Below are 12,030 nucleotides of genomic sequence, written 5' to 3' on the forward strand. Positions count from 1 at the left end.
GATGGACATCCCCTTGATTTCCAGTTTTTGGCCACCACAAAGAGTGCTGCTATAAATATTTTTGTACATGTGGGACCCTTTCCCATTTTTATGATCTCTTGGGGATACAGTCCTAGTAGCAATATTGCTGGGTCAAAGGGTTTGCACATTTTTGTAGCCCTGTGGGCATAGTTCCAAACCACTCTCCAGAATGGTTGGATGAGCTCACAGCTCCACCAACAATGAATTAGTGTTCCAACTCTCCCAGATCCTCTCCAACATTTATTATTTTCTTGTTCTGTCATGTTTGCCAATCTAATCAGGGTGATATAGTACCTCAGAGTTGTTTTGATTTGCATCTCTCTAATCAAAAGTGATTTAGAGCATTTTTTCATATGATTATAGATATCTTTAATTTCTTCCTCTGAAAATTGCCTGTTCATATCCTTGGCCATTTATCAATTGGGTAGTTTCCTCATTTTTAAAAAGGATCCCCATCTGGCTCTTAATCTCTGACCCCATGTATGATTGAGATACAAATACAAAAGTGATATAGTCCCTAAAAGGACTTTATATTCTATGTATTTTAACTGCAATTGCATTACATTTTATCCTGTGAATAAAATAATAATAGCTGATATTTTTCTTTGTGAGGAATGGGCAAGGAGATGACAGTTTAAATATGTAGAAAAACTTAACTGTTGTTATTTTAAATAGCGACTACTGTATAATAGTGAGTGTCAATTTGGGGGAAAAATAACCACTGACTAAGGCGATATTAAGGTGAAAGACTGTGGAATTAACTCAAGATAAGAGCAGGTTTGAAATCAGGGGTTAAGGGTGTATAATCTTTGCTAGAGTATTACATTTAGTTCTGGACATCTCTTTTAAGAAATAAGACATTGAAAAATTGGATCATTTCTAGAGGATGACCAAAATGGTTAAAGATTTAAAGACCACATTATCTTAAGAATGGTTAGACGAATAAGAAAATATTTAACCTAGAAAAGAGAAGATACAGGGTGGGGAGTAGGGCATAGAGGAAGGAAAGAAAATGGTAGTTCCCTTGAAATATCTGAAAGACTGGAATCTAGAAGAACTTGACTTCCTGTTTCTATTCCAGGGTAGAACAAGGACCAGTAATTGTGTGTTACAGAGAGGTAAATTTTATACTACATAAGGAGGGGCTCTCCATCCATTAGAACTGACTAGAAGAGTCGCACACTGGTAATAACAATAGTAGTAGCGGTTAGCATTTATATAGCCATTGAATAAGAGCTTACCATCTCATTTTATCCCCACAGCTCTGGGATATTGATGCTGTTGTTATCTCAGTTTTACAGATGAGGAAATTGAGGTAGACAGCAATTAACTGACAAAAAGATCAAGCAGCTAAGAAGTATCCAAGGCTGAATTTGAACTCAGGTTGTCCTGACTCCAGGCCCATAGGTCTTAACATTTTCTACCTACAGTATATTTTAAGAGTAGCTTGATATTCTTGTATTTGGAATCCCATTCACCTTTAAACATTATTGCTTGGCAAGAGTGCAGTGATTTTCAAAGGCAACATTTTGTTTTGATGAGGGCTGGAAGGGTGGTGATGAGACCCCCACAAAGACCAAGGTACCAGGGGCAAGCCTTCTGGAAGGAATTCATGGACTCAAGCATTATTGAGGTCAAGGTAAAGATTTATTACGCTTTTCAGTGGGCAAGAGTTCTTAGGGAACTTGCAACCTTAGAAGGGTATAGGTAAAGTTTATATAGGCTATTCCACAGTAAAGCCTGAGCCAAATATGCTAACTAGGTGTTTTGGGGTGGGATTAGGGAGTCGTTAAGGAGTGGTCAGTTCTTAAAAAAACATGTACTTTTTGTATCTACTGTGCAGGTATTTTACCCAAAATTCATCAGGAAACAGCTCAAGGGGAGGCTACCTGGAGGTGTGGTTTTAGGCCTGAAATGTCACTAAGTCAACTAGCAGTCAGAGCTAGCTCAGAAATACCAGGTTGCTTTCATCAATGTTTTGTTAGGCAAGATAAATCTAAGGGAGTATATATATATGTCTAAGTCTAGGATACATATGATTGGTCAGTGAGTAGTAAATGTCATTATGACTTAGTACACAGCCTGTTCAGCCAGTACACAGTTGGATTAGACTAATAAGTTCTGTAGATGCAGCATAGTAGGAAGGGAGATAATGGTTGCTAGGGCTGGCTGTGCCCTTGGGCTGGGGAGAAACTGCCTGGGATAGTGTTTTGAGGCTAGGGAGAAATGTGATTTTTAAAGAGAAATGTGATTTTAAAATTGGGGCCCAAGCACATGCACCCAAGCACTCCATCAGTTAATATTTCTGAAAAGGAAATCATACCTTACCTTTGTACAGGACTTTTACAATTTACAAAGCATTTTTCCTTTCCTAATTGGATTCGTGCAACACCTTGAAATGAACAAATTAATACCATTTTGTAGCTAAGGAAATTTATGCAGGCTCAAAGAGAAGTTAATTTATTTGCAGCTTGGACTAAAAACAGGTATTTCTGCTTCTAGCCACTGAACTGTCATACCTGGGATACTGTTGTGATGTACTGTGTTCTCTAGAGAGCATTGTCAAAAAATATTTTGTCATTTTTTTAACTAATTATTTTAAAATACCTCAGATCTTTCTTAACATTTATGTTCTTTTCTAAGTAGCTTATTCAAAATAAAAGCACATTTAATTTGTGGTTTGAACTTGTAGTTGTAGGAAGAGGTACAGGACAAGGACGAGGATGTGGTGGAGGAAGACCCAGGTCCATGTAGATAACTTTTCCTTGGAATATAGCTGATGTGTATTGGGATGTTGGGATGTTGAGATTTTTAAAAATAAATTTTATTTATGAAATTTTAAATAAATATACAGATAGTAAAATACTATCTATATCACAGTTAAGTTTTTAATGACCATGTTATTTTGATATGTGCAACAATAAATTAATAATAGGTAAAATATGATTATTATTGTTTTATGGGCTGCCGGTTCACGACACCCAGTTCCTGTGGTCTTTTGTTTATCTCATTTTTTTATACAGGGATTTATTCATTTTTTGCATTCTAGAGTTCTGTTTATTTAACCCTACCACTGTTTTCTACCAAATATTCTTCTCAGCTTCCTGTTTCTCTTAATATTTAGATTTTTTTCTGAAAAACATTAATGTTCCAATGGTGTGAAAAATTGAGTCCAGTCCTAAAATCATTACTACATGGTAGAACCTTACAATTGCTTTGACTTCCCTTCCTTTGTCAGAGGGTATAAGCTCTTAGTTTTAAAGAAGAGGTTGGTAGCAATGTAAAGTGTTCTTTTCTCCTATTAAAACTAATGATTGGTGATGCTTTTATATTAAAACAAAATAGTTTGGGGAATTATTATTTTCAGGTCATTCATGTTAGGTCAAATTCTCAGAATGTCTATCTGAAGCATTTGTTGAATGCCCTTTTTTATCCATTAAGTTTGAATGTTACTCTAGGAATTAAATTATCTTAACAGTAATTTTCAATTACACCTCTTCAGAAATGTGTTTCTCATTAAAGATCCATTGAGCAAAACCTTATGGGATTCAGCCTTCTTAATTAATGACACATTGCCTCTCAAGTTATTTTGAATTCAATAAATATCAACTCATATATTTCTGTTTTCTTTATGAGAGTCTATAAGCCTCTTAAAAAGTGTCACCTAATCTTCAAACTTTTAAAAAATCATTTGATCATACACTTTTTGAAATAGCTTCTTTAACAGCTCTTAATTTTATTCATTTCAGAAACACAAAAGTGTGAAACTAAGGGAAAAGATATTTTCCTATCCTAAATACTATGTATTTTGTAAGGAAATATTGACTATATTTAATTATTAGCTATGTTGTTATTATTAACTATATTACTATTCATTGTATTATTAGCTATATTAACAGTGTTTCCAAAAGTTTGATTAGGAACATGACATTGACCAAAGTGACTGCCCATTAGCAAATTATTAATCACTGCAAATGTAATGGAGAATTTTTTGCACAGAGTATTAGTATTAATTTCTAAATTATAGAAAGGTAACACAATTCAAGAATATTCCCTTCTGAAGATATAAACTGCCAAGTCTCAATTATATTTCCAATAGTAGTCTCAGTTTTTTTAAAGAAACTTGATGGTTTAGAAAAATGACCTAATCTCTTTCTTACAGGCTAGGCATGGACAGAAAAAAAAACTACTTAGGGTCCCATGAATTCAGAAGGCTATAACTTGGTTTAAGAACCAAGTAGAAGGAAGTCCCAAATGTGGCTTATCTATGTAGCTGATGGCAAATGTATCTATATGCCCTGTGAAGCACAGAATGGGCTAATACTTGGACCCAAAATTTTCTAGGTTAGATCTGGTAACATTCTAGGTACACTCAGACTTTTTTTTTAAACCAAAGCTTCTCATACTCTTATAAAACAAATATTAAATAATTTGTCAGTCAAGTTCTATGTGTGTTATCTGTCTTTATACACACTTATGTATACATTACAAACATCTAAGATATATATATACACACATACACATAGATGTACATGTGTATATAGCTCAGATACTTCAGTATACATATATACTTCAATAACACATATCTATATCTGTATGTATGTAGATATTAATAACTTTAGGGGTTAAAACTCCACTAAGACTTTTGGGACATTCTGTATAATGGCTACCAAGAACTGCTCTGATACTACAATATGGTGTAGAGGTAGCTGTAGTTTCTCAAAGTCTTTGCCAGCAGACCTCAAGCTTAGACAGGGTCTCCTATCAGAAAGTCCAGAAAGTATGGTCCTACCAGTAGCCTAAAAGTCTAGCTAAATACTGAAAACTGGCCACTAGTGATAAATTCTTTGGCCACACCCTTCTACTTCTGCATTGGTGGTGGCAGAGTATTAGAAAAGTTGGCAGAAGGTACTGAGAATTACATTGTTTTAAATATTCTATATGTTTTAACTTAGCTGTTCATCTAAATGTGAGATCCTTGTCCTTTGACTAACAAAAGAACTAAATACCAAAGGAACTGAATCACATCAGTCTTGATATTTTTACTATAAACTAAACTGGAAGGCAAAAGAAAGGTATAACTGGAGGAGAAGGTTCAAAAACTCACTGAAAAAAAATAATTCATTGAAAGAGAGAATTGAGTCCAGGGAAACAAATGACTGCGAGTTAAACCAAGAAGTTAGTAAACAAAACCAAAAATTTGAAAAAAATAGAAGATAAGGTGAAACAACTCATTGGAAAAACAACTGACCTGGAAAACAGATCCAGGAGAAATAATTTAAAAATTATTGGGCTACCTGAAAGCCATGATCAAAAAAAGAGCTTAGACATTATCTTCCATGAAATTATCAAGGAAAACTGCCCTGATGTTATAGAATCAGAGGGCAAAATGGATATTGAAAGAATTATCGATCACCTCCTGAAAGAAACCCAAACGGAGAAACTCCTAGGAATATTGTGGCCAAATTTCAGAGTTCCCAGATCAAGGAGAAAATACTGCAAGCAGCTAGAAAGAGACAATTTAAGTACTGTGGAAATACAATCAGGATAACACAGGATCTGGCAGCTTCAACATTAAGCGATCGAAGGGCTTGGAGTGGGATATTTCAGAAGTCAAAGGAACTGGGATTGAAACCAAGAATCACCTACCCAGTAAATCTGAATATAATACTTCAAGGGAAAAAATGGTCATTCAGTGATATAAACAACTTTCAAGATTTCATGTTGAGGAAAAGACCAGATCTGTATTTAAAAATTTGACTTCCCAAGACTAGAATCAAGAGAAGCATGAAAAGGTAAACTGAAATGAAAAATCATAAAAGACTCTCTAAAGCTGAACTGTTTATATTACTACATGGAAAGAAAATATTTTTAACTCTTGAATCTTTTCTCAGTATTTGGGTAGTTGGAGAGATTGTGCATACACACACACACATACACAGTACAGGGTGTGTTATATCAGAAGAGATGATATATACACACACACACAATAAAATAAAATAAAAATTAAGGGGTGAAGGAGGAAAATTCTGGGAAGAGAAAGGGAATAATGGAATGGGGCAGACTGTAACTCATAAAAGAGATAAGAAAAATCTTATTCAATGGAGGAGATAAGGGAGAGGGGGAAAATAAAGCCACTCTCCCCATGTGTGGCTGAAGGAGGGAATAACATGGTCACTAAATTTGGTATGAAAATTTATATACACCACAGGAAAGTAGGAGAGGAGGTGAGAAGTGCAGTGAGGGGAATGTTAGAAGGGAGGACAATGGGAGAAGGGAGTCACTAGAAATAAACACTTTCGAGAAGGGACAAGGTCAATTGTAGGGGAAAAATAAGGAGGGATAGGGTAGGTCAGAGGGCAATATAATTAGTATTACACAGTGATAACTATGGAAGTCTTTTGCAAAACAACACATATTTAGTGTGGATTGAATTGCTTCCCTTCTCAGTGGGGCTGGGGGTGGAGGGGAGGGAGAGAAGTTGGAATTCAAAGTATTAGAAATGAATGTTGAGAATTTTTATTGCATATAATCGGGAAATAAGAACTACAGGGAATGGGGTATGGAAATTTATCTTGCCCTGCAAGAAAAGAAAGAAGGGGATGGAAGAGGGGTGGGGTGTGATGGAGGGGAGGGTACATGGAGGGAAGGAGTAATCAGAATACAAAGTATTAGGAAGCGGGGAGAGGGGAGTGATGGGGAGAAAAATTGGAGATGTTACAAAGTGAGGTAAAAGCAATTAGTATTAATAGACTGAATTAATTACTGAGAATAAATCAATGACATCTTTAGTTTGGAGAAAAGAATTTCAGTCTAAATTTTCTAGAGGGAGGTAGCCTCAGGTAAAATTTGGCACTGATGGAAAAGTCAAGGTTTTAATGGTAAATTTGATTTTATGATTGCCATTTAACCAGGAACTAGAACATGTATAGAAAGGCATGAAAGCCACTTAAGACTTGCCTCAAAAGATGTTCCTTAGCCAAAGTGAAACTATAATCATATTTGAAACCTGGTTATTGGAACTTGCCATTTTTAGATGCTATGGGACTATTAAGTGACTATTCTTCTGAGTATAACTCCAGGTATGGGTAGCAAGAATGGCGATCTGAGACTCCAGTACATGATGCCAGTAAGCTGATGAGATGCTGGTATGAACTGCATAGGTGATCTCAAGGGAAGGGTGGGACAGCAGCTGTTCAGCGTGGACTGAGGTAGGATTCTCCTGACTCAATTTCCCCACTGACACCTGACAGACTTTAAGCCTGACTGAATGCAAGTGGATAATCTAATCCTGCCTGGAACTGACATGAAGCTGGGGTGATACTGTATCCCTGCAATGTCCTTACTATTGGTGGCAATTTTCTATAGTCAAAAGGTTTGTAAACTTAATACCAGATCTATTCAATTATAGATTATGGGTAGGGGAACATCCGAGGCTGTCTAAAATTAAGCTGTTAGGCATAGGGCTTTAGACCAACAGCATTAAGTTAGGGTCCTTTAATTCTTAGTAATACTGTGGAGACAATTAGGTTAAGAGCTTGTGAAGTTAGCAACATAAATATTATCTGTCTCAGTTGGTTAATGTTTAAAAAAAAAATTTCTTTTGTGGTCCATATTGTAAATGCTTTAAAAAGATTACCACCTGACCAAAAGTTTCAATTGCTTTATCTGTTATAAACTGTTAAAAAAATTAAAAAAAAAAAAAGAAAGGTGTAACTAAGTGCAAGGATGGTTTACAGTTTCTCAGAGGGGTAAGGGTATATAGAACTTGAATAACAAATTGCTTAATGTTGAGTCAAAAAATAAGGCAATTATAATCTGAAACTACCAGAAATGTTCAATTGATACTTTTTTTTAGTTGTTAGAGCAGTAATTACTATAAAGGTTGTTAAATTTGATTTTAAAATATTTTATATATGGTTTCTATAACATAATCTTCAAAGCAATTTCCACATTCAAGAAGTTGAAAGCACAGCTGAAAGTAGGTCTCCTGAGGCACAAGGTTGGGGATGAAATACGCAGTTGAGTAATTCACAGTTTTATATTGTATGTTGAAAAAGAGGAAACACATCTTTCGCACAAGCTCCTATATAACCTAATAAGAAAGATATTTGTTTAAAAGTAAAAGCAGTAATAAAAAGATAAATATCGTAACATTATGCATAGGGTAGAAAAATATCAATATTTGTAGAAGAAAAGATTCTAACCAGAAATGTTAAACATGAAATGTTTTAAAATGTTTTAAATTATGTTTAAAAAGATTTGTTATCTTTAGCCAAGGCTTCACACTGCTTTGAAGGTTTGGGGATTTTTTTTTAACTGCTCTTAAGATCTGAGAGTTGGATGGTAATGTTAGAGAAAAGAAACCCCTCTTCAACATACCAGAGAAGTGATTATCCAGTCTCTGTTTGAAGAAGCAGCCTCTTGTGCATGTGGACATCTGACTTCTAGGATATCCTTCCTCAGATGGAACCCCAAACTACCTTTCTGCATCTTCTAGTGATGCTGCCATAGGGGCCCAAATAGCCTTTAATCTCTTTTCAACATAACGTCCTTTTAAGTATTTGAAGACAGGCATTATGTCTCATATAAGCCTTCTCTTTACAAGGCCAAACACCCATAATTCCTTTAACTAAATCCTTATATAACGTAACCTCTAGGTTTTTCAACTTCTACATCTTACCTACTCCAGACGAAATACACTCATAGTGAACATAATAACTCCAAATGTAGCTTAACCAAGGTACACTACAACAAGCCTATTACCTCCCACTGTGTCTTTTTAAACAGCACCATATTAGCTTTGGCACTTGTTAACTCTTGATATTGTGGAGGTTACAGCCCACAAAAAGTCTCATAATTTTCAGATGAATTGCTGTCTAGCTATGAAGTGCTCATCTTACAGTGTCCTATTGCCAGTCATCTCTTGTGAAACCTCAGCCTTGGATTACTCCCAATGTCTTCCTTCTCTTCCTCACTGTCTGCTACCAAACCTGGAGGACGTCTTAAAACTGTGCTGACAACTGGGCTCTCACTGCAGGTAGTCCTTCTATTTCCCCCAACTAATTTCCTATTTCACTACCTCAAAATTTCCACACCTTCCTCTTACCCCTGTTAGCTAAGGAACTTGCCTCTTAACCTTCCTGAAAAAATTGAGGGTATTTAATATGAACTTCCTTTTTCTTAGGGAATAATCATTTATTACCATTCATTAAACATTTCCCACCATTCTCTTCACCTCAAAACTTCCTTGATGGCTCTCATTCTCTCATTCTTTCCTCCAGTTTCTGGCAAAAAGGGGGCCTTCTCCAAGTTAAGGTCAGCCATTTTGTGTGTGTCTAATCCCATTACCTTTCCACCTCCTGCAGATTGCAACTATAATTATCTCCCATCTTAATCTTCAACCTTTCCCTTCCTATACCTTTCAAACATATTTAGTTTTTCACCCTTAAAAACCTTCCTTCTACCCATCTTCTCAATTTATCATCCTCTGTCTCTCCTTTTCTCAGCAAACTCCTAGGAAAAGCTATCAACATAATGTACCCACTTCCTCTCCTCAATTCTTTGCATTTGGCTTCCAAACCTGTCATAACTGAATCTACTCTCTCCAAGGTTACCAAGCCTCGTCATTGCCAAATCTGATGGTCTTTTCTTCATCCCTTTCCCCAGATATTCTCCCCTCAGTTTTCACGACACTCTTTTCCTCTTCTCTTCCAATCAACTGCTCCTTTTACTTTATGACTTTTGCTGGCTCATCATCCCTATCACACCCTCTTCTAGGCCCTCTTTTTTTCTCCCTCTATACTCTCAGTAACCTCATCAACTTCCATGGATTTAACTATCATGTACATTTCTATATTTACATACCTAGCCTGAGTGTCTGTCCTGAGTTTGCTTCAATCCCACTGTTCAGTACCTATAGAACATTTAAAATTGGATGTCCTGAGGACATATCTCGAACTCAACATATCCAAAATGGAACCCATTATTTTTATCCCTAAACCCTCCCATTTTCAAAATCTTCCTATTTCTGTCAAAGGCACCACTATTTTTCTAGTCCTCCAAGTTTGTAACCTCCACAGTAACCTTGACTCCTCATTGCCAAATCTTACCATTTCTCTCCATGTATTCTCTCTTACATCAGTCCCAATTCAACTTACATAGCTACCTCCTTAGTTCTGGACTTAATAACCTCCTAATTAGTTTTCCTGCCTCAAGTGTTTCGTCAATTCAGTATATCCTATACCCTGCTTCCAAAGTGATTTTCCTTAAGTGCAAGACTGACCATGCTACTCCTCTACACAGTAAATTCCAGTGGCTTATTACCCTTTTTTTTAACCCACTTCTTTAGTATTAGATTATTTTGTTTCCAATTAATTTTTGGTTTATCTTTCCATGGCCTTTTATTACATATAATTTTTATTGCATTATGATCTGAGAAGGATGTATTGACTCTCTCTGCCTTTCTGCACTGGATTGTGAGTGAGGTTTTTATGCCCTGGAACATGGTCAGTTTTTGTATATGTGCCACATACTGCTGAGAAAAAGGTATATTCCTTTCTTTCCCCTTTCAGTTTTCTCCAGAGATCTAGCATATCTACCTTATCCAGAGTTCTATTCATCTCCTTAACTTCTTTCTTGTTTATTTTGAGGTTAGATTTATCAAGTTCAGAGAGGAGGAGGTTGAGGTCCCCACCGGTATAGTTTTGCTATCTATTTCTTCCTGCAACTCCCCCACTCCTCTAAGAATCTGGATGCTATACCACTTGGAGCATACATGTTTAGTAATGATATTGCTTCATTGTCTTTAGCAGGATATAGTTTCCTTCCTTTTCTCTCTTGATTAGATCTATTTCTGCTTTTGCTTTGTCTGAGATTAGGATTGCTACCCCTGCTTTTCTTACATCAGCTGAAGCACAATATATTCTGCTTCAACCTTTTATCTTTACCCTGTGTGTATCCCCCATTTCAAATGTGTTTCTTGTAAACAACATATTGTTGGATTATGGCCTTTAATCCATTCTGTTATTCATCTTCATTTTATGGGAGAGTTCATTCTATTCACATTCACAGTTATAATTATAATCTATGTCTTTCACTCCATCCTCTTTCCCACTGTTTGTGCTTTTAGTTCTCCCATCTCCCTTCCCCTAAAAGGCAGCTGGGTGGTGCAATGGATAGAACACCAGTGCAGGAGTCAGGAGGACCTGAGTTCAAATCTCTCCTCAGACACTTGACACTCACTAGCTGTGTGACCTTGGGCAAGTCACTCAACCCCAACTGCCTCATCCTGGGTCATCTCCAGTCAACCTGATGAATATCTGCTCACTGGGTTCAGATGGCTCAGGAGAAGTGAGGCTGGTGACCTGCACAGCCCTTCCTCACTCAGAACAAAGTCAAGTGCAAGTCATGTCATCATTTCTCTGATGGCATGGTCTTCTTTGGCAACGAAGGACGAACACACTCCCTTCCCCTCTTCAATAGAGTTTTCACTTTTGACCACCACCTCCCACAGTCTTCCCTTCCTTCTTTCAGCCCCCTTCCCTTTTGCTCCCCTTTACCCTTACTACTTCTTCCTTCCCTTTTAGCTTCCCCTCCCCTTTCTTCCCTTACTACTGCCTGTAGAGCTAGTTAGATTTATATATTCAATTAAGTTTATTGTTCCCTCCTTCAACCAAATCAGATGAGAGTACCTCTCAAACAATGCTCATCTCTCTCCTCTCTTTCCCTCTAATATAATTTTGTATTTCTTCCTGTGATGTAATTTACCATTTTCTGCTTCCTCCTTTTCACAACTCCTGTTACAAACCCTTTGCATGCTTGAATCACATTTTTTATTATCACATCATTTACTTTATACCTGTTCCCTCTATTTATGTAGAACCCTTTTATATTTCATAATAGGTGTACGACTCTGAAGATTAACAAATATCATCTTCCCTAATAGGGAGGTAAACAGTTTGCCCAAATTGAGTAACAAGTTTTTCTTTTCTCATGTTTACCTTTTTA

The sequence above is a fragment of the Notamacropus eugenii genome, chromosome 4, assembly GCF_028372415.1.
Source record: "Notamacropus eugenii isolate mMacEug1 chromosome 4, mMacEug1.pri_v2, whole genome shotgun sequence".
In the NCBI taxonomy this organism is placed as follows: domain Eukaryota; kingdom Metazoa; phylum Chordata; class Mammalia; order Diprotodontia; family Macropodidae; genus Notamacropus; species Notamacropus eugenii.